We start from the raw sequence: 24,823 nt of genomic DNA, 5'->3' as shown, positions 1-24,823 counted from the left end.
CGAAGTTGACGGCTTCGGAAATGATGAATCATGAATTGCAAGGCATACTGCTATCGTCCTCCTAAGCCTTTCGCGGGCTGCGCCTGTGTGTCTTCGGTTATCGCATGACACCGACTGGTATAATTTGATAAAGGAAAGTGTCCAGACACATATATACGCATTACTTGTCTCTGTTTTTTTTTTTTTTCTGTGAGTGTATGTGTCTGTTTGTGTATGTGCACATCTATGTTTATGTATATATAGCATATGTGTGCTCTGCGAGCGCACGCATTTGTATTGGTGTCTGGATGCGTAGGCGGGTGTGGAAATAAAAAAAAAGAGAAAACGATAAATAAAAAACAGCCAGACGGAACCGACTCTGGAGATGAAATTGACAAGCCGATGAATTCAATAACAAAAGGAATGAAAGTGGGATGGGAGATGACAAATTATGGATGAGTTGGGAGAGCTACTGTCGCGAAGGGCCAAAGCATGTAGGGTTCCGTGCAGTGGAAGAACGAATACAGGAATCGTTTTGACGCCTTGCTGCCGAGGCCGATAACGAAGATTGCCTCGCTTCGACAATCATTGTTTGAATAGGAGAAAATAAACGAACAATGTAATGTGTGGAGGCAGCTCACCGACAAAGCGTGTGAAGTATTGACAAATTAGAGCTTCTCTTCCCTGTAATCATGGTAATAGACCTTTTTTTTTTACTTGACAAACGCAGGTATGAATAGTGATTTGTATAATGCACAACAATGCAATGCAATTCATGCCGTAATGTATATCAATAGCCAGGAAGCACGTGTAGAGAAAGAGAAACAGATAGACAAACAGACAGACACACAGACAAAGGGACAAAGAGACAGAAAGAGAGAGATAGAGAGAGTAAATGTTAATACAGATTGTTTTATTGACGTTTTTGTTCCCAATATAAAGCTACGGTGCACTATAAACTACTCAGTGACAAAACTTGGTGCCCTCACACATCCATAAGAAGTGTGTATAAACAAAAAGATTATGATTCTGTTCTGATGAGTGAGAGTCATTTAAAATAGTTTAGGGTTCATAGGAGACACAGAAGATGCAAAACCGCTCATGTGTAAATCAGAGATAAAGAGGAAATTGATTGATTTTTTTTCTCTTTTATAGATGGTGAGAATAAATTTCCGTCTTAAAGGAAGAAAACTAGACATCCACATTTTGTGCTTTGAGGCAAAACTTTTGTCTCAATCATTTTAACTCCTCTAATTGCCTCTCCCTCACCTTTTAGGACACAACAATAATTGTTCTTGATTTTTGTGTTGTTTTTGTTTGCCTCTAAAATATCGCTTTAATGTTACCTGAATATTTAGAAAGTGGGTACCCTAACTTATTAGTATTATCATAATACACAGCCAACATTTTAGCCTCTATATTCCCAATTGATCGGACAAGAGTTTTTGTTCTTTTTTTTTCTTTCCTTTGTTCATTTCTTCTCACTTTTCTTCTTTGAAATCCTTCGGGCAACAATTTCACCCATTCGTAAGTGCTTCTTCTACACCCTAATACCAGCAATTAACGGTGCCAATATCTCCAGTGGCCTGTTCCTATAAGACGCCGTACACCCCCAGAGCAGTGGAAGATCAGCGCATTAGGCGTGCGAAAATATGAAAACATCAATGGCATTACTCTATAAAGCGCAGGGAGCAGCGGGCCTTGCAGGGACAATTGGAAGAAAGTGACATCTTTAGAAAGCGGCGTGGAAAATGACACAAAACTTGCTTTTCAGAGAGTGTGATCTTGCCTCAATTATTCTCCAAAAACCCTAGCGGGGACACCGGAGCTATGGGGGCACAGGCCAGATACTTTCGGCAATCGTTATAAAGATTAAAGCCAAAGCAATGACCGAAAAAAAAGAATCTAGTCTAGATATGAAAGCATAGAGGGATTAAGAATTTCGATATTGCAAGCTGTGTCTGCGTCGTCAAACAACTAAAGTGTGGCTCGTATGATGATGATGTTTCATCCTTACTTGTATGGGATGGTAGCGGTGGGGGAGATGTTAGGAGAAGAGGAGGAGTAGGAGGAGGAAGGGCGGTTGGGGGCGTACTTCCTTGTACCTCAAACCCTCTCAGTAGTAGAATGCATGGTGCATGTTCTAATATTCTGATATTTCTTGGTCTGATTTCTGTTTGTATGTATGTGTGTGTGTGTGTGTGTGTGTGTGTGTGTGCGTGTGTGTGTGTTTTACTTGTCTCTTTTATCCCAAGGGTAAACACTTCGCTAGTTTTTTTAAATGATAAAATACTAGGAAGGCTTTATGCGGTACCAATAATCGTATATATCCAAGAACAAAAAAGTAAGAAGAACATTTCCTTCGCTCATGCTGTAAGTGCATATCTTGCCACAACAGAAAAAAATGGAGAGGGAACGGTTTGGCAAGTGTCATCGGGATGACTGTGTTCCTAACGTGTGCGAAATTCACAAAATATTAAGTAAGACATTATCAGGCTCTCATGCCGAATGAAGGCAAACAGTGTTTTAAGGGTTACGTTCATATTCATGTAGTGTTCGCGAAGCTAATGAGGAAAACCAGAGAGTGCGTTGCAGATAATTGAACGAGTGTCATCCTTGCTTTTTAGTGCAGTAATTACATTAACAGCCCCTGCAAAAGACAGAAGGGGATACAATAATGCTTTCAAGAAAATCATTTACGTGGGAGGGAAGGGCTTCGGGTTTTGCTTTTCTACTGTTGGTTCACGAAACGACTAGAAAATGAGAGCTCTTAGAGAATAGAAGTCCCACTGCCAGGCCAATCAAGCCCGTAATAAGAGAATGGCCTTGGCGTGGCACGGACGATGTTTTCATTTGAGGAAGACAACGCGTGAAGATTAACATCAATGGGGGCACAAATCGAGACAGCCATTTCCGCGGTTCCTTGTGGGTTTTTTTTTTCAGTTGGAAGCCAGTAGCTCTTAAACTTATGAATATTTCAAAGAGATAATTACTTAAAGGTAAACAAAAAGAAAAAAAGAAAAAAAAGCCGTCATCCATAAAAGTTATTGTCCCGGCTGTTACTAGATGCCCGTAAATTGATGTATGAATGATTCGTCTAATCAAATTCAGTGACTTGTTTCTCCGAGACAAAATCGTAAAATCGTTATGGCGCTGGTGAAGGACTCACTAGGTTTACGAAGGTAGTGGGGGTTAATTTCGTAATGTAGCTACAACAATGGTAATGGTGACGATGATGACAATTAGGATAATGATTATGCACTGAGGAGAACACGAAATTTTCCTTTCAATTCCTCCCTGCGATATTTGCTTTTGGATGATATTAGCCTATACGTTTACCTTCTAATTTTTCAGAAAGCGTTATCAAATATTTAGCGCACTTCAAACAAAAGACAGCCGTATGGTGACATTTAAGAAACTGTGTCTTTGCATAATAGACTCCCTCAGAGGCCAAAAGGCGAATAAGTGTAACCAATGCAGACAGCTATGTTTTCATCTTTTTATATGGGTCTATCCCTTTGTTTATCACACATTTCACAGCACACTAGGTATTATTACTGTGGCCAGTTTCTATTATATTTAGGTTTCTTAGGTTTTCTGCCGTCACCACATGTCAATAATTTTTTTTTTTTTTTAATGAGCTGGCAAAGCCAGTTTTTTTTTTTTTTTTTTAATTAGGTTCTGGCCTACGCATTGGTCATTTAACTAGACCATGTTCCCATTTACTTTCCTTTTATCTTCACTCATAGTGATTCTGTAAATTGCTTCATCGTGACTATTTAGTCAGTTTGCGAATTATAACATCAACAATGTCATCTTCTGAAGAATAAATGGGCATGGCGTCAAATATCGATCGTTTCACTCCGAACATCTTTTTTTCCCCCTTTATCGCCAAATATTAATTAACACAATTGTTGCACTGTGTTCACGTAAGCATCTTTGATAACAATCACTGACAATGGGGGAGTAGGTTGGTTTGCATCACGTGCATTTGGTATTAACATTAGTTCGGCAACGTGGGAGGCGGGGGAGGGGAGGATATTGTTACGTCACCGGAAGAGAGATACGGCTTGGAATCTTCAACAATTAGCGCCGCATTTCATTAGGCAAGGCAACCTCACCTTGAGTCTCAACTTTAGACAACATCCTGTCACTTTCCCATATACTGTCACGAATACCACAGTGTGAAATATCACACTGCCCTTTATACTCATTGAAGAACAATGAGCTTTGTATTGATATGATTACCCTTTAGACAATATGGCTTTCTTTGTACAAGGTATAATGCCTCTTCAGTGTTGACACTGCAAGCAAGACCCGAAGGCCCTGTCTTTACCCTCGCACTGCCAGTTACCCATTTATACACATGGGTAGAGAGAAAATATTGTTGGTAAAAACATCTCGTTCAGGTCGATTAACTCGTTAAGTTCAGTTTATTTTTGCATTCCGTTTTCAATACGATGTATCACAATATTTGACAATATATCATAAATCATATCAATTGTTCTAACGCATTAATACACATTTTTCTTGGGTACGATTGTATAAAGAAAACATATGGGGAGCAAAATATACAACATTGTCAAACTGAATGTAAATTGTACGACAAGGAACAGTTCAATAAGGACATTATTGAGTACAACAGTAGAGTAAAATTGCAAAACAGCAGCTAAGTACTGATGACGTCAACTTCCTGGAAAGAGGCTAGATTAAAGTCACCTTCAACACTAAATGGATTTTGTTCTCGACAAGGGTTGATAAGAAAAAGCGAGTTACAGACTGCTCTAGAAGCGGAAAGAAATGACAAGCACTTCACACTCGGTGTCCTTACAGCCCTCCCTACCAGAGCTATAAGACTCTGGTAACCTAGAGACGTACTGGCGCCAACTTATTGTGAGAAATGACCGGTACAATTAGGGCAAGGAGAGCCAGGCGGGCTAGATAGGGGGCTCCAAAGTGGTGTTTAGTACCAGGCCACCTGCCCCTTCACAAGCCCTCCAGAGTTAAATATTACTCCCCGCTCCGGCTGAGCGGGGGTAAGTTGATCAAACCATCCATCGCAAAAAAGAAAGAAAAAAAAGAGAAGGCAATGCAAAGTGACAGGATTCCCCATTCAATAATTTCTGAATACATTGAACTTTGGTCTTTCTGAGCCCATGCAATAGCTGTATGTACTGCCGTGGGGGAAAATTTCAGCACATAATCAAAGGACATAGTATTATATTAAATGTTTGTATATAGAATTCGTGAGTCACGACGCATATTTCATATCTAACGAAGATAGCTTAAGACGAATAAGCAGTCGGTCGTTCTCCAAATTATAGTTATTCGTTAGGGTCGAAAAGTATGTGGTCTTATCACTTCCACGAAGCGAACAGATTCTCAGTCATGTGAATTAAGTAACAATGACGGCAACTAATCTGTCATATGTCATGGAATCCTTATACGGTATCACGTGACTACCGTGCCGCATAGTCACGTGGCCACGGTGCCTCTTGCACTGCATTCCTCCCCAGAAGGACAAACTGCAAGATTGACATCAAGTTATATTTGTCTTTTCGGGGGGGGGGGGGGGGAGGGGGTTCATAAAGCTGTTCCTTAAGTTACGAATGACTGGTGATCAGTTCTTGTGCTGAATTATATAAATTCTACCAAGTATAGCACATCAGAACTGATCACCAGCCGTTCTTAAGTTGTTCGTAACTTTAAGAACAGCTTTTTGAACCCCTCCCCCTCCCCCCCCCCCCCCCCCCCCCCCCCCCGTTAAGTAAGCCTACACATCAAGGTTCTGTCAAGGTACTGCATTCACAATTTACATGATAGGGTTTTTCTTTCATCAGAGATATTGACAAAGCACCATATTCATGCAAAGTTATATTATATGAAATTAATCTTGAAATTGAACGTGGTGTTCTCAGCAAGGCATTTTCAAATTCTTCAAATGAAGACAATCCTTTTGACTTTGATTTTTCTTACCGAAATCTTCCTGGGCTAGGAGTGAGTCATTTGTATTGCCTCCCCCATCCCCCACCCCCACCCCAAACATCCTTGATCTACTGTTGTAGCCAAACAGCTCTCGTTCAGAAGTAAAACCAAAAAGGAAAGAAAAAAAAATCTACGCCTTCTCCTTCGGGAAATTTATCCCTATAAAGATTGATGTGCCCACGCAATTTGCCGTTGTGCTTTGACAGGTTTGAGAGACCTTTCTCAAGTAATGCTGAAGAGTGACATCTGCTTCGTCTATTTGATAAAGTGGAGGTTACAAGTGCGAATCTGATCAGATGCGATTTATGCTTCAAAAGTGGTTAAAAAAAATGTGAACTTCCTACAAGATGTCGATTGTCCATGCTGAATCATTCAAGAACTTAATCGTTATTGCATAATATTCCATTAGCCTAACATATTCCATCAAGGTTCCCGTTAGATGTGATTTTAAGTGACTTTCTTCGATTTATCATCAGCATGCACTCGGTCAATTTCGATGATATATGTGCGCAGACTTTGTCCGTGAAATTCTATTCGTATTGATGTGCTTGCGTGCCCACAACATGCACTGCAATTCGCGTGTTACCTTGTTTAGAAAAATTCCATGGCAGTTTTTTTTTTGTCCTTTTTGCTTGCTTTCTTTCTTTCTTTCAGCACACTTTGTACATCTTTGACCTAGATCTTCTTTCTCTTTTATCTTTCCATGTCAATGTAGTCATGAATGACAACGCTGCGGGCTGATTTGAAAACTAGGTTGGGGTGTAATATTCCAAATTGCAACCAGTCAAAATCCATCAAACACAATTTGTATTTTGGGTCGATTATCTTTCACTCTGGGCATAGAAGCAATGCTGAAAACTGATGAGGAGGAACGCTTAAATGATATCAAATAGAGAATACTATAATGGGATGAAGAGAGGAGGCATAGAATACGTAAATATTGTCATAAGGTGGTAAATGATAGATGGTGGGAAGTGTGGAAATTAGTGGCTGCGAAGTTTCATGAAACATCATTTCCCCTAAAATATATGAAGCATTCATGGTCGACTCATGAATCCCGAAGCCATCCCATAGTCAATATCATTTCATACAAAAAAAAAATATATAACAGACGTGCAGTTGCAAAACAAAACAAACAAGAAACTAACATAGAACCAGCTCTCCTTTCTGGATGTGTTTGCAGTTGTCTATATTTGTATCTATGAATCGTAAATGAGTGGACATCCATACCGCGGGAAGTGCTGTAACCTTCCAAAAATCTGCAGAGGAGTGAAAGTAGAACATCGGAAATATTTGACTTGCGTGGACGACGAGAGAAAAATAAAATGTTGCAAGCGTGACCAATCATAAGGAAGTCATATGAAAGTAAGACGAGTCGACTCGCGTGTTGGTGCACGTGCACACTGGAAAACATTCGGAAACTTTTTTAAAGTACGCCCGTTCACCCTTTCTTCGTACCCTTCCACTTCGCCCCCTTCCACTTCGCCCCCAACCCATCCCCGTCCGTGCACCCCTCCTCAGAAAAAGGGGAGAAAAACGAATCTCCTTTTGTGTTACCGTACTTTTTTATGCGATCTCTGCCCTGCTAAAGATTAGATCGAATGTCGATAGCCCGGCATGACTTCTGAATTGACATTTCGGTCGGTCAGTGCTGGGGCGCGTTAAACAATTCGCTCACAAGCCATTAGTGATTGATACGGAGTTAAAAGTCGGTCAGCAAAAAGATGGGGCCAGGTGAAAAGAACTAAGTGATTCCCCATATCTGCGCATGTTTATTCCGAGCACGGACAGCGCATAGTTGCCAGATGTGTCAGAACCTTTTTGTTAGTCCAATATCCAGTCTCTTTGAAATATAAGAGAAGATAGAGAGTAGCAAAGATAGACATAGAGATAGATAGATAGACAGACAGATAGATGGATAGATAGATAGATAGATAGACAGATAGATAGATAGACAGATAGATAGATAGATAGATAGATAGACAGATAGATAGATAGATAGACAGATAGATAGATAGATAGATAGATAGATAGATAAAGACAGTAAACAAGCAAAGAGAAGAGAAGTAGAAAGGCGGTAGAGAAAAAGAACAGAAACCTTTGTCCATTTTGGAGACACTTCGTTCTATGCTTTCACCATTTCTCACTCGATATTCATATCATATTTATTAAGTTTCCACACAAATGATAAAACAGTGTTGTATATGTAAGATACGTAACATGCATCCACAGAGATTAATTACACGTAACATATATTTTGTAAATTCAGTATGCCATAAAGACTTTTAAATAATATCATATGACACAAAATGAATTTAAATCCACGTCGAGTACGTAACATTTATATTGGATGATTAAGATTATGTCCGGGGTAACCTACATAGAAGCGGATGCTTGTGGGGGTAGGTCACCAGAAAACAAAAAGAAAAGAGTCAAACACAATCACCCACACTCGCAAACAGTCACTGCACTCACGCAAGTACACGTGGGGAAACATTTTTTTTTGCTTTGTTTTATGTGCGTGTATGTGTGTGTGTGTGTGTGTGTGTGTGTGTGTGTATGTGTGTGCGTGCACGCACTCACGCACACACACACACACACACTCACACACACACACACACACAACAAAGAGAACAAAAGGAGAAATTAAGAAGAAATAGACAACACCAACAAGAACATTATGGGGACAGCATCAAGTAGAAAACATTGACGGTGTCTCCAGCTGCAAGCGAAAAGAAAAATGAAATAAAAGAGTTGGAAATAAGAGCATGTATTTTGTAATTTAATGTTAAAATGACAGTTAAATGTACTAGAATAGTTGAATATTATGCTTAAGATATGAAAAAAGATATTGTTACCAATGAAAATGATATCACTGGTGCTCTTCGACTATCATTTTCCTTACTTTTGCGGTGACTTACATGTACGTGTCTTTTGTATTTCCACAGGTGGGTCTGTTTGCTCTTTAGATCACAGAGCCAGCAAGAGATCTCTGAACAAGTGATTTTGTTAGATTGTAATGGGGAGAAACGTGCACTAACCTTTGATGTACAAGACTGTGTAGAAAAAAAAAAACGTCTACGAAAGTCACTTTTGGCAGAAAAACATTTTGCATTTTATAGGATGCATATAATAGATAGTCGTGATTTCATGTGACCGTGCACCTCAAAACGAACATAAAGTCGCACACACTGATTTTGCGTGAGAACTGAAAATAAGTAAAATGGGTCAACCTAGCCGAACTTGACTTTTTCATATTTTCTGAAAGAGCGGGTCTTCTTTTACATTATGCTAAAGTTTGGTATCATAAAACGGGCAGGAAAGTGTGTTTTTTTAGCAGTTTATCTCGAACATTTTTGGTAGAATAGTGTGATTAGGTGTGTCTTTAGAATCCCTTTTTCATTTCTGAAAAACCTTGTCCACACTCTTCCCTTTCAACTCTAATAACTTTTGAGAGGACAGTGCTACTGCTTTGAAAATTGGCGTTGATTATGGACAGAATGTGTTAATGAGGCATGCTTAATTTCATGTTAATCTGATAATCCCTTCATTGTTGTTACTCCGGTGGTTTACTTCCTGTTTTTGTCCCATTCATCGCACAGCCAGCACGGTTTGGTAAAGATTAAGCGCTTGAATAGACACTGTACTTCAGAGCCTCTTTTCTCAGTACACACTTTTCCTGAGTTTGTGCTTTCTTTCCAATATTTAGATAGGCTAGGAGAGTCCATTTGATTTGAGTTATGCATCATTTTAAAGCTTAAAGTCTGCTCTTTCAGAACATGGTCTTAACTAAAAATTCATGTCTGGCGACTTTTTGTTTGTTTTGAGGTGCAGGGTCACATATATTTTAATGAGCTTTGAATAAAGAAAGAGAGATGTGTCAGGTCAAAGAAACCTAGATCCCAAAACAACAACAACAACAACAACAACAACAAAACAAACGAACAGACAAACAAACAACAACAACAACAACATTACATGCTGAATCAATAGACACGACGAAAAAGCAAACCACAAAACACACACACACACACACACACACACACACATCGTCTCTCTTCTTCAGACCCCTAACTTATACTACTATAGGTATACATTTACAGGATGCGGATAGTGACAGTTAGAACACGGCTATGTGGATCCGCAGCACGTAGAGCAAGGTTTAACGGAAACTTTTGAGAGCTTTTCTGATATGAAGCCATAGTTGATGTCTCAGGACTGTTTGATAGGAAGCTACAGTGAAACCTTTTGCGGAACAGTGCATACTTATGGTTTGGAATATCATACTCTCATGCATGTTTATGTCCATCAGGTGTGGCTGAGATCAGCCAAGTGTGTTGGGTTGGCGAATACGGTTATTGTCGGAACGAGAAAAGACACTGGCTGCGTTCGCTGACTGCAACATTTTTTTCCCCGCGAAAGATGAACTGCTTTTCTCCTTTGAAAACGTCAGTCACACGCGAAAGAAAGACAAACCCGTGAGCATGGAGAAAGACAAGAATCCCTTGGAGAGAACATGAATATTATGTCGGATTAGTGAAGCTGCCATTGGCATTTCAGAAGGATTGAAAATGAAATGAGAACAATATTCAGAGGAGAAAACAAATACGCGCGATACCTTCTTTGTTTGAAAGTATTTTGAGTCTATAATATAATACAAAGAGAAGCAAGTATGTTCGATTTTCAAACTACTCCCCCCCCCCCCTTTTTTCCTTTATATTTCGCAAGCCATCTAACGTTTCACGATATTATGAGTTAACTGAACTAAAATTCTCGGATTTTGACAAAGAGATAAAAGTTTGTTTTGGAGGTTTATTAAGTTTTGGTATATTTCACTGGAATATCTAAGGTTCTTTGCACAACTTTGAATTAGCGGCTTGCTCAAAGACTAGCTCCTGGAAATGAAACGCACGGCCACCATGTCTAAGAATATCCATTTCTCCTTGGTAATCCCCACTCTCCCCTTATCCTTCTTCCTGGTATCATTAAAAACAGTGCTGCGAACTGACGGTGGTGGCGCCAGGGACGTTTAAGCTGGTGTGAATTTTACCACGCCTGGAAGGTTTCGCAAAACTTGATTCGTAATATTGCCAAGCGCGTGTTACGCTTCACAATTACTTTAGCATGAAAAAAAGAAAAGAAAAAAAAAACCTTACAGCAAAAGCGTCCAGGCTGATTTGCATATTCTGGCCGAGCATACCCACGTCGTTATTCGAATTTACATTCATTCTAATCGGAGACAGTCATTAGGCGTTTTCACATCAGCCCGATGTTTTGAAATAGCGCGCTATTTTTCTGACTTGGGACATTAAGAATATCTCGAGCTTGGATTCTTATCGGGCTGATGTGAAAACGCCTACTGAGTCTTTGCACCCACGCAGAAATGTGGAATATGCGTCCACGTAATAACTCAGCACTTCTCTAACATATCATGGCTAACACTGAGGCTTTTGACATGCGGGGATGAAGATGGGTAAAGGACAGATTTTTAACAGAAAGGCGCCAAATGTAAATTGTATCTTTTACTGAATCATCGGATCATTGTTTTTGCTTATTACCGATGAATGCGTGAGGGAATCAGAGAAATCATAAATCTTTCTTGTTGTTATACTTCTTATCATTATCATCCGGCACTACTATGGTAATAGCATAGTGACGGTCATAGTGTAAACACCGCAAAATCAAGCAAGTTTAGGGAACATCCTATTTCAATTTGTTTTGTGTCCGTGGCTTACAGTGATGAAGGTAAAGGGAAAACATTTGGCAGCTGTGTATCTACTGACAGATCCAACGAAAGCTTGTTTTTAAATGGGTATTTGTCAATGCTCTCTCTCTTACACTCTTAACTGCATTCATGAGCTGGCTCTGGTTCCATGCCTTATATCAAATGACGGATCACTGTGCTTCAGACAACAACAACAAAAAATTAAAAAAACGCGTCACCACTGCGAGGTCCTTTTCCCCATAGGCCATTATTCAAGACAGTGAACACAATCCCCACGCCTGCATTCTCGTGTGATGTTTCTTCTTTGTTCCTGAACGAACTCGGTTGGTTCCCTATTGATGTCCTAACGAGCCTGCCTGAAAGCGATATGCCCCTGACTACCACATTGCAAGGACGGATCAGTTTTTTCCCTTTCCTTTTGACAGACTGTGGCTCTCTGCCGTTGACATCAACGAGTCTCGAAGGCACACATAAATATGAGTACGTGGGGCTGAACATAGCTGCGACAGTAATATTCATAATATGCGCTTACATTATTCCGTCAACGCCGCTAATGCACGGTATCAATCAATCGACGACTTTGGGGTTGCAAATAATGCATGGGGCTGTAAAAGCCGGAAGAGGACTAAGAAGACAAAGAATTTCTCTTTCCTTATCTTCCAAAGTTATGAAGTGATATATTTTTAGCCTTTTCTTTTCCACAGGAAGAAAAAAAAAACTATTCTATTTCCATGATACAAACTGAAGGTGTGATGTTTTCATTTTGTAGATTTAATGTCGTTTTTGTGTTCTGAAGATGTCAAATTTATCACATAAAACCATACAGGCGACTGAAAGAACTCATTCTATCTTACTAATCTTCATTCTTAATCAAATATATAAAATTCTGTAAAAGAATATATCTTTAGGTGAAATGTTTACCTCATACAACTATCAAAGTATTAGTGCCTTTCATTTGCATTTCTGTCACTGTGAAAAAAACAACGATAATTATCCTATGCATACTAAAAAGGAAGAAGAAAGGTAGCTGATGAGACAAACATTATTTTGTGAGATCCAAAAGTCCACGTATTACTCCTCCATAGTGAACAAAACGCAGGACTGATTGTTCCAGAAGTTGAAATTGCTATCGACATCACAAGATTCCTTGTCAGGACCATTCCGTTTAGTATTCAAACAACATAAACAACCAACGTATTGTCTATTGTCCCTGCGTCTATGATTCCAGGGTAGGTGAACACTTTCTTTTTGGCGGGAGCTCGCAATCAGTCGCTAATGGGAGGCATTGAGCTTGAAAAGATCGGATAAAGGAAGTGTCAAATGAATGCATTCTTCATATATTTTGTTTGCATGATGAGAATGTTAACTGGAATAAAAACACAAGCACTCATTTTCCTTACGGGATAGATATGGAGACGCTTCAACAGTATAAATTAACAGCAAAAGAACTTCATAATTATCTATATTATGTATGATAACGCATAGGCCTCCGGCGTTGCAAGAGATGTAGTGGAAGGCATACACGTAGATCAATGATATGTTTTACTAATTCGATGAGATATTAATGGAGTACACGCCCGCGGCCGTTCCGCTTGCATCTTTTACGTACGAAACTGTCGATGGACTCCGGAGACACTCCTACTGTTTCTTGCTATTTGTCTTCTCTGTCGTTTATTTAACCCGTTATTTTCGTGAAATTAGGGAAATACCTCCTAGCTAGGCTTCACTGATGATGAGTGCAGGTTATCCAAAGATTGCTTTGACATAGGAAAGAAGGAAGTAATGGGAAAAAATATATGTGAAGAGAGTCTTAAAGAAATACAAAGAAGAGGGAGAGATGGAAGTATAGAAAGAGCGGTAGAGAGAGATGGAGATAGAAACAAACATACAAATAAACAGACAGAGAGACACACAGACACACTGACACACAGACAGACAGAGAAAAAAAAGAACAGCGGCTTTTGGTTTGTTTGTTTGTTTATTTGTTTGTTTGTTTGTTTTTTCAGTTAATAATATATGAATGGAAATCTGATGACCAATCCTATTGCTAGTAATCCGTTGAGGACTAGTCCCGAGTATACTCGGGCAGGTGTCCATGGGAAATGCATGTTGTAGCAAAATCAGTCCGTCCTCAACAGATTAATTCCATTCACATATCCTTTCTTTAAATCCAGGGGCAAAATTTTATCAAGAACCTTTGCTTGCCATATTAGAACTTGTTCGTACAATTGAATTGCCGCTATGGACTGCTACAATTTCACGACTATTTTCTCGCTTTCCGAGTAGAAATGAATATAATAGAGCATTGACGTGATACAATGTACATGATGTGCTTTTAAAGGTGAGGAACTATGTAAAATGATGACAAATGTGACCACCCTGCGTAACCCCATCCTCCCAATCCCTCCCCCCCAAAAAATAGACCAAGATGAATTCTCGAATTTCCGCTTTGTTTAAAAAGGAAGCTGTTAAAATTGGACTACCCTAACCCATTAAAAAAAAAAAAACTGATTGAATAAGAAAGAATTCGGAGGTTGAGCTAGATAGAAAATGGAGGATAAGAGGATTAAAGATTAGGGTCACTCAGGCGTGCTGTGAAGAAGTATACCCATGAAAACATGTTCTATTTTTTGAACGGTGAAAGCACCTCCTGTCCGAAGGAAAAAAAGATGTCATGTCATTTTTGGTTTTCTTCTAAGCCGCCAAATTTTGATAGTATGTATAGGTGGAGATGACATTACTCTCCCAGATAAGAAGAAAAAAAAAAGGAAAAATTTCAGGCAGTCAACCAAAATGACATATTAGTAAATTATAGAGAATCCAATTTGTGGCTTAAGGTGGGTTTTGAGTTGGGCAGTCACAAATGCCTTATAAACAGGTCACGAAAAACGGCATGCACTTTGGAACCCATTGTAAAAACCATGTCTGACCTCTTACATCTGGGTCAGTAAAATGAATATTCTCAGCAAGCTGTAAACTCTTTTGCTCCGTGATCAAAATGAAATATTGTGTAATATGTCGTTGCTAAGCAGGACGCTCTCTCTGTGTCGTGTCTGTAGGGGTGGTGTCATCGACGACCGGTGGGAGAGAGTATCCGATTCCCTACATTCCTCTCCTGCTCAGGTATTCTTGCACGTCCGTTGTCGTCGCATGGACAAAAGGATATTTGAAAGCAACGTTATTGCGCGCACCTGACCACGTCATTGTCCATTACAATGATCGGGTGGAGGTAGGGGCGCAGGTCTAGAAGCACGTTCCTTCCTGCGTGATTCTTCAAAATACCAATCGATGTAAACTCCTTTTGGAATGTCGCCAGGTGCCTTTGATATTTTAGGTGACACGACATTTGCTCCGGTCTTATTTTCTCCAAGAACTTACGATTAGGGTTAGGGTTCGGGTTGTGATAGGGCTTTCGGTTTAGTTTGATGTTAGGATTAGGATTAGGATTAGGATTAGGGTTAGAGTTATGTTCGTGGGTAAAATTTATGTTTGGCATAACGTGCAGATATTTCATTGGAGCAATTGTTGCAGGGGCAACTGTCATGTAACTCCGAATTTTCTGAGGGTTTCTTGCGACTAAACCGTGGTATATATCGATGCTTTATTCACGGGGAAAGATGATGAAGAATGTAAGCTGAATGCAAGTTTGGTGCACTGGGAGTATTCCTTGTGTGCTCGTTGAAAATAATGTCCATGAAATTATCTTTTTTTCTTCTTCTTCTTAATGTACTCTCTGCAACTTTGGAAGCACAGCCGCCTCAAAGGAGCGTGCCCTTATTCGCAGAAGCTATACTACATGTAAGTAGCTCCACAAGGTGCCAAATAAGATTAACACCTTGCTCATGAAGGACTTTTTTTGGTGCAACATCCTGTCGAGTCACGTGGCTCTCACAATACATCTGAGTTAGATTCAAAGTAAAGATCTGCTGTTTAGAGAGGATTGCAATCGTGCACACAGCAAGAGCGCCATTCACGCAAGAATGCATGACGCCTCAACGCGGCGACGGAATACACACGGGTTGGGGGGGGGGGGGGGTGAGAGAAGGGTGGAGGGAAAGAGACTGTTCTTTCGGTGAAACGAAATTTAACAAAAGGGAACATGGGGAAGAATAAAAGGAGAATCAATCAACAAGGTAGAGCATCTGCTAAATGATGAAACAACTCTTATAATGAAGTAAAATGGGACACGCTAAAATGATGTTGAATAATGCTCTAAGAGTCTTGCACGTTTTTACACCTTTGTAAATGACCTCGGAGTCGGCGTGTGCTCCAGAGATCGTTATCCACGTGAAATTGAGTCCTTCATATTAGTGTAAACTATTCACACTTAATGCAATGAGGGGGTGATTGTTCCTGGGAGCTTTCGTGTCCGAGTCTTCCCGCGCTTTTTGATGGGATTGACGATTGATGGATAGCACCACAACGTTCTGATCGATCACGCGCCAAGTGCGAGCGAACAAGTGAGCAGCGTGGCATGGCTCAAGCCCATTGCTTCTCCATTTCTGATTGAATTACCCTGATCAAATTGCGAGCATCTATTGGCCGAAATGAAATTAGGCAGCCCCAGAATTAATACGGGAGACGACCTCATTCGGCCAATCACTTCTAGAAGAGGTTGTGAAAACAATGCAATTTTTTGAAAGTGTGTCGCTCGCGGGCGAAGATAACTTTTGTAAGGCGTCTTTCCTCCCAAGAAGACGATAATTAGCGGGGGCATTCTCACAAGCCCTCTTCTAATGCTATCATTGCTGATAAATGGATTGCAATGGTTTAATTTGGTTCCCATCCCAGAGTTAGCAGGGTAAAGCTCCTGAATGTCAATACGTGTCTTTTTCTATGTTTAGTTCCTTCCCAAGGCTGAACGCAACGTATACGAGAAGTGAAAGTTGGAGGAAAAGTCACAAATCATGAGTGCACAGGAATAAAATGCCAACTATGATGCCATATCATCAAAAACATTTCAAATGATTATTTTGATTAATAAGGAGCTACAATTATACTCATACTGTCGCTTGAAGCCGGCTTCATCCCGACAATACGCACATGAGAGCCTTGAAACATCGGACAATTGCTGTAAGGCAAGCAGCACTAATTACGATCTTTTCAATTTTCTTCCAACATATTTCTATCGATAGAATAACTCTATAAGGTGTGAGGCTTTTCGATTAACCTGTCTTTGTGTTATTTTACGATCGTAGAAAAATGAACGAGACAACAACAATAACGACATCGAAAGTGATAGTTGGGGCTGATGTGAACTGTAGCTATTAAGCTCATTCAAAAAATATTACGTTGATAGTAGAACATAAGACGTAGAGGCATTGTCTATGAACAACCATACGATGAATGAACAACTCAGAAACAAAATTAATGAAGGCTGCTAGTAGTAAATCCATGGCAAGTAGCATGGTAGGTGTGTTTCATTTTCACTGGAGCGCGATAACGAACTGAGACAATCTGAACCGGTCATGACGGGAACTCTTCCCGGGGATAGCGGAATTTGACGTGATGCACTTCATACCTGGAGATCACCCTGAAACGAATACACACACGGCTTGTTTTGTCAGAAAACACACTTGCAAAGATCCCCTGAAAGCGCGATAATGCATCGTCTTCACACGCCATCAGCATTCAGCGCCGTGCTCAATGAGGTAAAGAAGAAAAAAAAAACAAACAGCAACAGTCGTGTAGATACACCTTTAGAGCTTTTGTTTGCTTTTGCAGACGGATACGCCAGCATGGCTTTTCCAGGGGAGTACGCCCTCAATTCCATTTCACGGTCTAGATCGCGTTTCCTGCAGTGAAAACGGAGACATTATGAACATCAGTTTTCCACCCTACTGTCTTGTTAATTTCATTTCGATCCCATCACCCACGCGATTCTGATCTTTTTCTGATGTATTCTGATTCTTAGAAAAAAAAAAATGGGGAGGTATTCATTTTCATTGAATGTTGCAATTCGAGAATGCTAATGCGTCGCTCATTTTATTGATTTTTTTTTTCTTCTCTTTTTTTTTGAGGGGGGAAGGGGAGGACTGAAGCTTGCACTATGTTCATAGGATACATTGGGCTTGTTTGCTGTGAAGAAGCCTGAAGAAATGAATTGAAAAAATGAAACAATCTGATCATATATATGTATAATAAAGTTGTATGAAATATGATAATATTATATAATGAATATAAAAAATACAGCATCATTAATATATCTAGTATGTGTGTATGTGACTGTTATTTGAGTGTGACCTAATGAAAACATGTATAATAAACACGCTGAATGTGAATTATCGGTGCAGTTGAAGGTTGGAGACTATAAGCTTTTCGATGACATAATAGGAAAAACAAACAAACAAACAAACAAACAAACAAAATTACCATTTTCTAAACACGTTGGCTGATCCAAACATTACAATGATAATACCCGTGTTTTACAGTTTCAGCAGAAAGAGCAAACTATCAGTGTCTACCCTACTGGTGTTTCCATTACATCCTCGTCGGTTTTATGCCAAAAGGGCCTTAAACCACTTCCACTGTTATGCCAAAAGGTCCTTAACGCTATAGACTTTATACACTATAAGTGCCCTTTTGGCATAACAGGGGAAGTTCTTTAAGGCCCTTTTGGCATAAGGCCGACGCTCTAATCCTTTAATCCGAAAATGAAATAAAGTTCACTATTCCGAAGGTTCTTTGTTCGGAAACACACACAATCCACATAATGTAGATTTTCGTTGTTACAAAAATGAAGTGGGTTCGTTATTCCGAAGGTTCGTTAATCCAGCGTGAAATAAGGTCCTCTATTCCGAAAGTTCGTTAAACGGAAACTGAAATAAAGTTCGTTATTCCAGTGGTCCCAGTGTTTCCCTTTTATTCTTCCAAGCACAATTATGATGTCATCAGAGGACAAATATCAGAAAGACAGGAGGAGAAGGATTGTGTGAGGTGGAGAAGGAAAAAGAGAGAAAAATAGCGAAGAGAGAGAGGGGAAAAGAAAGAAAGAAAGAAAGAAAGAAGGAAAGAAAGCTCAGAGCCGAGTTTGGTGGTCTTGTGTTTCAACCACACAGTAACCCCCGAGACTTCTCGCCCAGTATTTCCGGCTCTAATGAGCAGAGAACACGCACTGGGTGTAACCGTATCCACCACCTTACCAGCCACAAGCTATGACGCCATTTTTTAGTCTTCATAGAGCGTTTTCAGCAGCGGAAATGTATCTTCTGGTTGTGTTCGAACAATATTGCACTAAAATGCATGCTTTTCAAGCTCTTACGTAACTCCTGTTTCACATGACAATACCAAAGATGTGAGTAATCCATGTTGATTACCGTTACTTGACATCGTCATTGCAGGTACTGACATCATTTTTGTCGTCTTTGTCAATATCGACGTGACATTTTGGCGGGCTTTTTTTTTTGGGGGGGGGGGGAGTGCATTGTCATTAGTATTGACAAAACAAACGTCACTCTATCGTTCATGGCGAATGGTAACTGATGTTAAGGCAGAATTGAATATTGAATAATTTCACTATTATGATAACATACTTATATAATTGGAAAGGCGCAAACCCGGCAGTGCTATTCATCTGCAATAATACTAAATTACCGAGCCAAAATATTACCAGGAAAACAAAACAAAACGAGTTTGGAGGAGTTCAAGTGGGTTATTGAGAGTCCTTTGGCTCGGTTCTGATCTATTTCTCATGTTTTTGTCCCCCTTTTATTTCATTTTTCTAATTGAATAAGTGTTTCACCGTTTGTTTGCTGTCGTTTTATTTTTGTAAGCAAGTATGTGAACCTTTATACTTGGGAATGGAGAGGTAGATTACAACAGACCGGTCAAGTGAGTTTCATTTGATTTCCAAATTTTCACATGCCTATATCTCGTTATTGTTGGACTAGGTCAGGTACTAAATCATTTAACAGGCTACATTGTTTGCAAAGCACAGCTCTCGTTCAAATAACAGAAATCTATCAGAGTACATTCGCCACAGGAGCTATTTCGAAGCAACTACTTGCGTTCAAAGTTTTTTCTTTGTCTTCTTATTCCTTTTGTAGTCACATCAGAAGTGTACAGCCGACACTTTCTTTTCTTTTACTTTGAAATATAAGTAGTTGCTTTGGAATGCAACCGAACAGCTACGAGAGTGACAAGGAGTGAGTGTATTGGGTGTAGCGGGGAATGTGGAAATTTCAAATTGATCACGCCCTCTGGTGTTACGCATACATGACTTGGAAACACGCGGAAAGCGATGCATCAAACAATGAGAACTGTTGACCCGCTCGCTCAAGGCGCGTTTTCATTCCGATGAGGAATCGTGCCCGAGACACAACCCTTGCTTGCAAATTTCTGTCTTTCATCTCGGAGGAGGAAAAAAAAAGTCGGCTATAGGCATTATAGGGCTCATTCGTCATTGTCAACCGACTGACGCGCGGTTGTGCGCGCGTAGAATAGCAGGCAGTGCGCCCTCAGGGGAAGCGGGTAACAGCTATTGATTATCGCTCCTTTCGCTTCGGTAGGGGGCGCCCCCGCTCTCTATCATTCGACTTGTGTCTCCCGAGTATTGCAATTTGTCATCAAATTTTGTCGCAGTTGTCCCTGCAGGAGCGTAAGGGGAAATTGATTGGTTGAGCATTCAGTGTATGATGAATGGATTTACCTATCAATCGTTTATGAATATTATTTAGAATAAAAATAAAACAACCGACCTCTCTTGATATAATTTGGCACCGATGAACCCATTCTTCGATGTAGATTTCAAACAAATTGAAACTTAACTATAACAGTGAAATGAAATGACTATGCACAGGTAAACGTAATCTTACTCATGTTTCCCCAATATGTACCTTAAAGCCCAATGCGTTGCTTCACCGTTGGCAAAGGAATTTCCTTCTTTCGGAGACAAAAACAACAAGACAGATGTTCCACTGATTTCGGGTTGTTTAACTTGCATGTTTTCATCGTGTTGTATTCCTCTTCTCAACAACAATCTCTGTTTTAAGGCGAAATTTACATAAAATCAAAATAATAATTTAAAAAATTCATGTTAATTTGATGCGATCTAGGACGCGTGGATGCTCGGGTCAATAACCACAAAGAGCAACATGAAGAGGGGAAAGAGTCAATAGCCTAGCACGTCATTGACAGGAATGACTAATAACTGCACGTCCGTATGATTTTTATTGGCATAAGGAAAAACATGATGGTTTTTATACGTGCTGCATACACAATACATTATAGTGAAAGAGGAAGAGGGACAATTACGGGAATGGACAATAAAATAGATAGCTGGATAGATAATATTACATAGATAGAAAGAATAAGAAACGTGAACATATATCGTATAGAGACAGAGAGAGAGAGAGAGAGAGAGGGAGAGAGAAAAGAATGAATACCTCGTAAATTATAGTGTGGTGTAGTTTGTATGCGTCAAATGATTTCCGAGACGGAGGCGTTAAAATTTCAGGACGAGATATGGCGTTCTGATTTGGACTTACGATTACTGCTGGGAATACCCTCACGCATGATCGTGGTATCTCGCCATTGCAAAACATCGTACGAGATCTTGAAGAGGCTATAGATAGGCTCAATGCGGCGATTCCAAGGTATGCAACACACGTATCGCACACACAAAATAATATTGATAATCTGCGGAAGACAGTATTTGCCTCATCAGCCAGATCTTTACATCAGGGTACTTGGGAGACTGCATCAGAAAATTAAAAAAACACCAAAAACAAAAACAGAACGGAAATTTTCTGTTCAAATGATTCCCCTCTTTTTCAACACTACTACTTCTTCACAGTGTATAGTTAAAGTTACAAGAAGAAAGTAGTGGAGTTTAATTCATAAGTTAAAGGGGAAAATCCAGTCCAAATATAAGTTAGTCTTGTAAGAAAGAGTAAAATATTACGAGTTTAACGGTAAAATTTTGATCGAAATCAGATGAAAAATAAGAAAGTTATGACATTTTGAAGTTTTTAGAAACAGTTCTTGAACGGCAAATATGAATATGGAAATGGCAAAGTGGGCATGTCGTACCCTCACAACTTGCCATATAGTTTTTACATAAAATTTTGAAATTTCTATATTTTCATTCAAACGCAATTATGCCCGATGCTCATATCCTGATATACATAACTGATCACTATTCTGAAGTTATTCAACCAGGAAAAACATCATGTTTCAGACTTCAATGACAGAAACATTGAATTTTCGTCATTTTTTGTACACCATCAGTGGAAAATTGTGAGGTTATGACATGGTCATTTTACTCATTTGCATATTCCTCTCCACTGTACAAGAACTGTTTTGCAGAAATTAGCAACACTTCAAAATGTCATAACTTCTTTATTTTTCATCTGATTTCAGTCAAATTTTTACCGTTGAACTCGTAAGGTTTTGCTCTATTATTATCAGACTAACTTATTTTTGGACTGGATTTCCCCTTTAAAACGACACCACCATTTCCTTCAAAATGTTCCAGAACACAAGTCACTAAAATTCAGTCTTGGAAAAAAAAAGGGGAAAAAATATCCACATAGTTCTACGAATCAGTTCATCCTCGGCCGTCTCATATCTGGCAGTATATCTTTCTTTATCTTTTTGTTTTCTTTTTTTTTTCAAGTGGAAAATGCTCTAGACAGCCCTCAACATTGATCCCTCGATCTTGAAAGCGATCCCTGGCCAAAAGCACTATTACAGGCGTCCAATCAGATTACTTTCCAAAACAACAAGTGAGGGAGACATAGAGAGGAAGAGAGAGAGAGAGAGAGAGAGAGAGAGAGAGAGGAAGAGAGGTGATAAGTTCGAGCATGAGCACAGTTCATACTTGCTCTTACATTGCTGTCTTGTTTGCCGATGTTAGGTGGCATACACCCTTGAAACTCAATTTAGGTGATATACAAGCCTCAAATATCGAATGAAAGTAAGATAAAAATATGAAATCGTTTTCCCCGGCTACAAATCCTGATATGCTTAGCTGAAATCAGACACTTGTTATTGAGCTCACAAACGTCATTTTTTGAGCGATGTTCTTGGAAAATGAGCAATGTTTACTAGAGAGGGTTACTAAATGTATACTTCTGTAATCAATCATACACCCTCGCGAACAATAAAGAAAAACCGTTGGGATTGAGAAAAATATCACAACACGACGTATTGTCGTACTTCCTAACGCACTCGTTTCAATGTCTCTGGGTACATTTCATTCACTTCCCTCATGAGAAATGACGTGATACGTAACGACAGGTAGGCTTTCGGAGTTTATGATCCTTTTTCCAGTTATTGATCATCGTGAAAGAAAAGGCACAAGAAAAGAGAGATGGACATTTCAGTGAGAGAAAAACAAAATCACCGAGGTAACCATATGGGTAAACAGATTCTCACAATTAGAAACTCATGCAGGGTGAGACAGGGCAGTCGGTAACCTTTAATATACTGAAAAGAGATTGAGATGAAATAAAGTGCCTTCATTCACAAACGCCATTAAAGTCCGACTTGAAATATTAAAGAGGTTAATGAATTATTTGCAGTGCTTCCTACGTCATAGCTGGACACCCTTGATCCGTTTTTAACTGGGCTATTTTCAGGAAATACAAGAAAGATAATGAAAGCGATGACGAGTACTGACGTCATCCTTTTTAACCATGAAGGACACTATATGCAGTACAGTACTGACACACATCGTCAAAATTTTACACGTGGAATATTTGTTATATAGCACTTCAGTTTGCTTCTCAATGAAAATAATGGTCTTGTCCTTCTCTGAGTACCTTTTTTTAATGTAAAACATGCACATTGCATGAGTATAGCCTCCCAACAAGGCTGACCTTTGCCCTGTTGCGCTGCTTTGAAGTCCTATAAGGATCCTATAGGCCCTTGTGTCCTAACATCAGGTTTCTAATAGTAAGATAATGATGAACCTCTATTGACTTATGAAAGAGCATGATTCCACAAGGAATTCAAGGTTAATTTGACTTAAAAAAATGATTTTGAAATGGCTGATATATCCAAAACAAAGCGATCCTAATAAAAGGTGGGGGTCACCTTTTGTCACAATCCCTCATACTTTGTTTTTCAATGATTCAGCCATTCAAAACCGATTTTCATCAAATAAACGTTGAATTCCTCTTAGAATGGTATGCTTCTATTCCCTGAATGGTTTCGTGGTATCTTGCACAAAAAAAGAAGAAGATTAAAAGCTCAATCCTCATCTCCACCAATATGATGCAATTACTTCAGAGTTCACACCTCAAAAGTTGTACCTCCCCCCCCCCCCCCCACACACACACACAAACATGCATACATGATGTTGTTGTTGTTGTTCTTTTAGATTTGTGGAGCTGTCTGCCGGATGGGCAATTTGCTCCAAAAAATATATTTATTCAAATATTCACTTAAATTCAATTATAAAAACCTACACTACTTCTAATTATTTACAAAAATCTAATTATAATTATTCTTAATATTTACAAATGAGATATTTACAGAAGAAGAAAGGGGACAGGTTTTAGGAAAAGATGTCGCCAGCCTACTCCTGCACCGAAATGCAGGGTTACGCCATTCCCGTCGGCAACAACGGTTAGAGGACCCGCCCGCCGACGCCGGTGAAGTCTTGGCCTTTCCAGGGGGCAGGCGCCTCTAGTTGTCTTATCGGCCTATAGGTGTTATATTATCATTAGCCTAGTAGGCAGGGACAACGTGGAAGATGAGAGATGATAGAAGAATAGCGGAAAGGGTGAGGACAGAACAAAGAAAACAGACAGCTAAGGGGGTTGAGGGTGCTGAGCTCCTCTCTCTGACATAGGGTCAGCACGTTACCAGAGACAAGCAAACACATATACGCACACAGACGCATACACGCGCACACAAAGCCCACTTGCGCAACGATTGCCTCCAAGGGAATTTTTAGATCACGTGGTCAACTTGCAGGTAACAAAAGATGACGTTGCTGGAGCTCACACAATTGTCGATAAGAACGAGGGCAATTTTTTGAATCAGCGGAACATCGAAAGAGAAGCTGCTTCTAGTGCTACGTGACAGATGAAATTGAGAGGCTTATGTCCCTCCGTACACAAAACCCATTCTCTTTGATATGCGACACTCCATTCTATTCACTCCAAACGGTATAATGACATTTTGAGG

At 39.7% G+C, this 24,823-nt stretch overlaps 1 protein-coding gene and 1 pseudogene across 1 annotated transcript in view; one reads left to right on the top strand and one right to left on the bottom strand.

Annotated features, from left to right (window-relative positions):
- LOC139730021 (uncharacterized) overlaps positions 1 to 24,823 on the bottom strand; it is a 74,291-nt gene that overhangs the window by 25,545 nt on the left and 23,923 nt on the right. The window lies entirely within an intron of this gene.
- The window catches only part of LOC139730032 (uncharacterized), a 121,032-nt pseudogene continuing 113,501 nt past the window's right edge, over positions 17,293 to 24,823 (top strand).

Source organism: Diadema antillarum, unplaced genomic scaffold (genome assembly GCF_040938485.1).
Source record: "Diadema antillarum isolate AM-2024a unplaced genomic scaffold, OU_Dant_1.0 seq00000286_RagTag, whole genome shotgun sequence".
Taxonomy (NCBI): Eukaryota; Metazoa; Echinodermata; class Echinoidea; order Diadematoida; family Diadematidae; genus Diadema; species Diadema antillarum.
The sequence above is the reverse complement of the archived record's forward strand: the minus strand, read 5'-3'. Positions and strand labels throughout refer to the sequence as shown.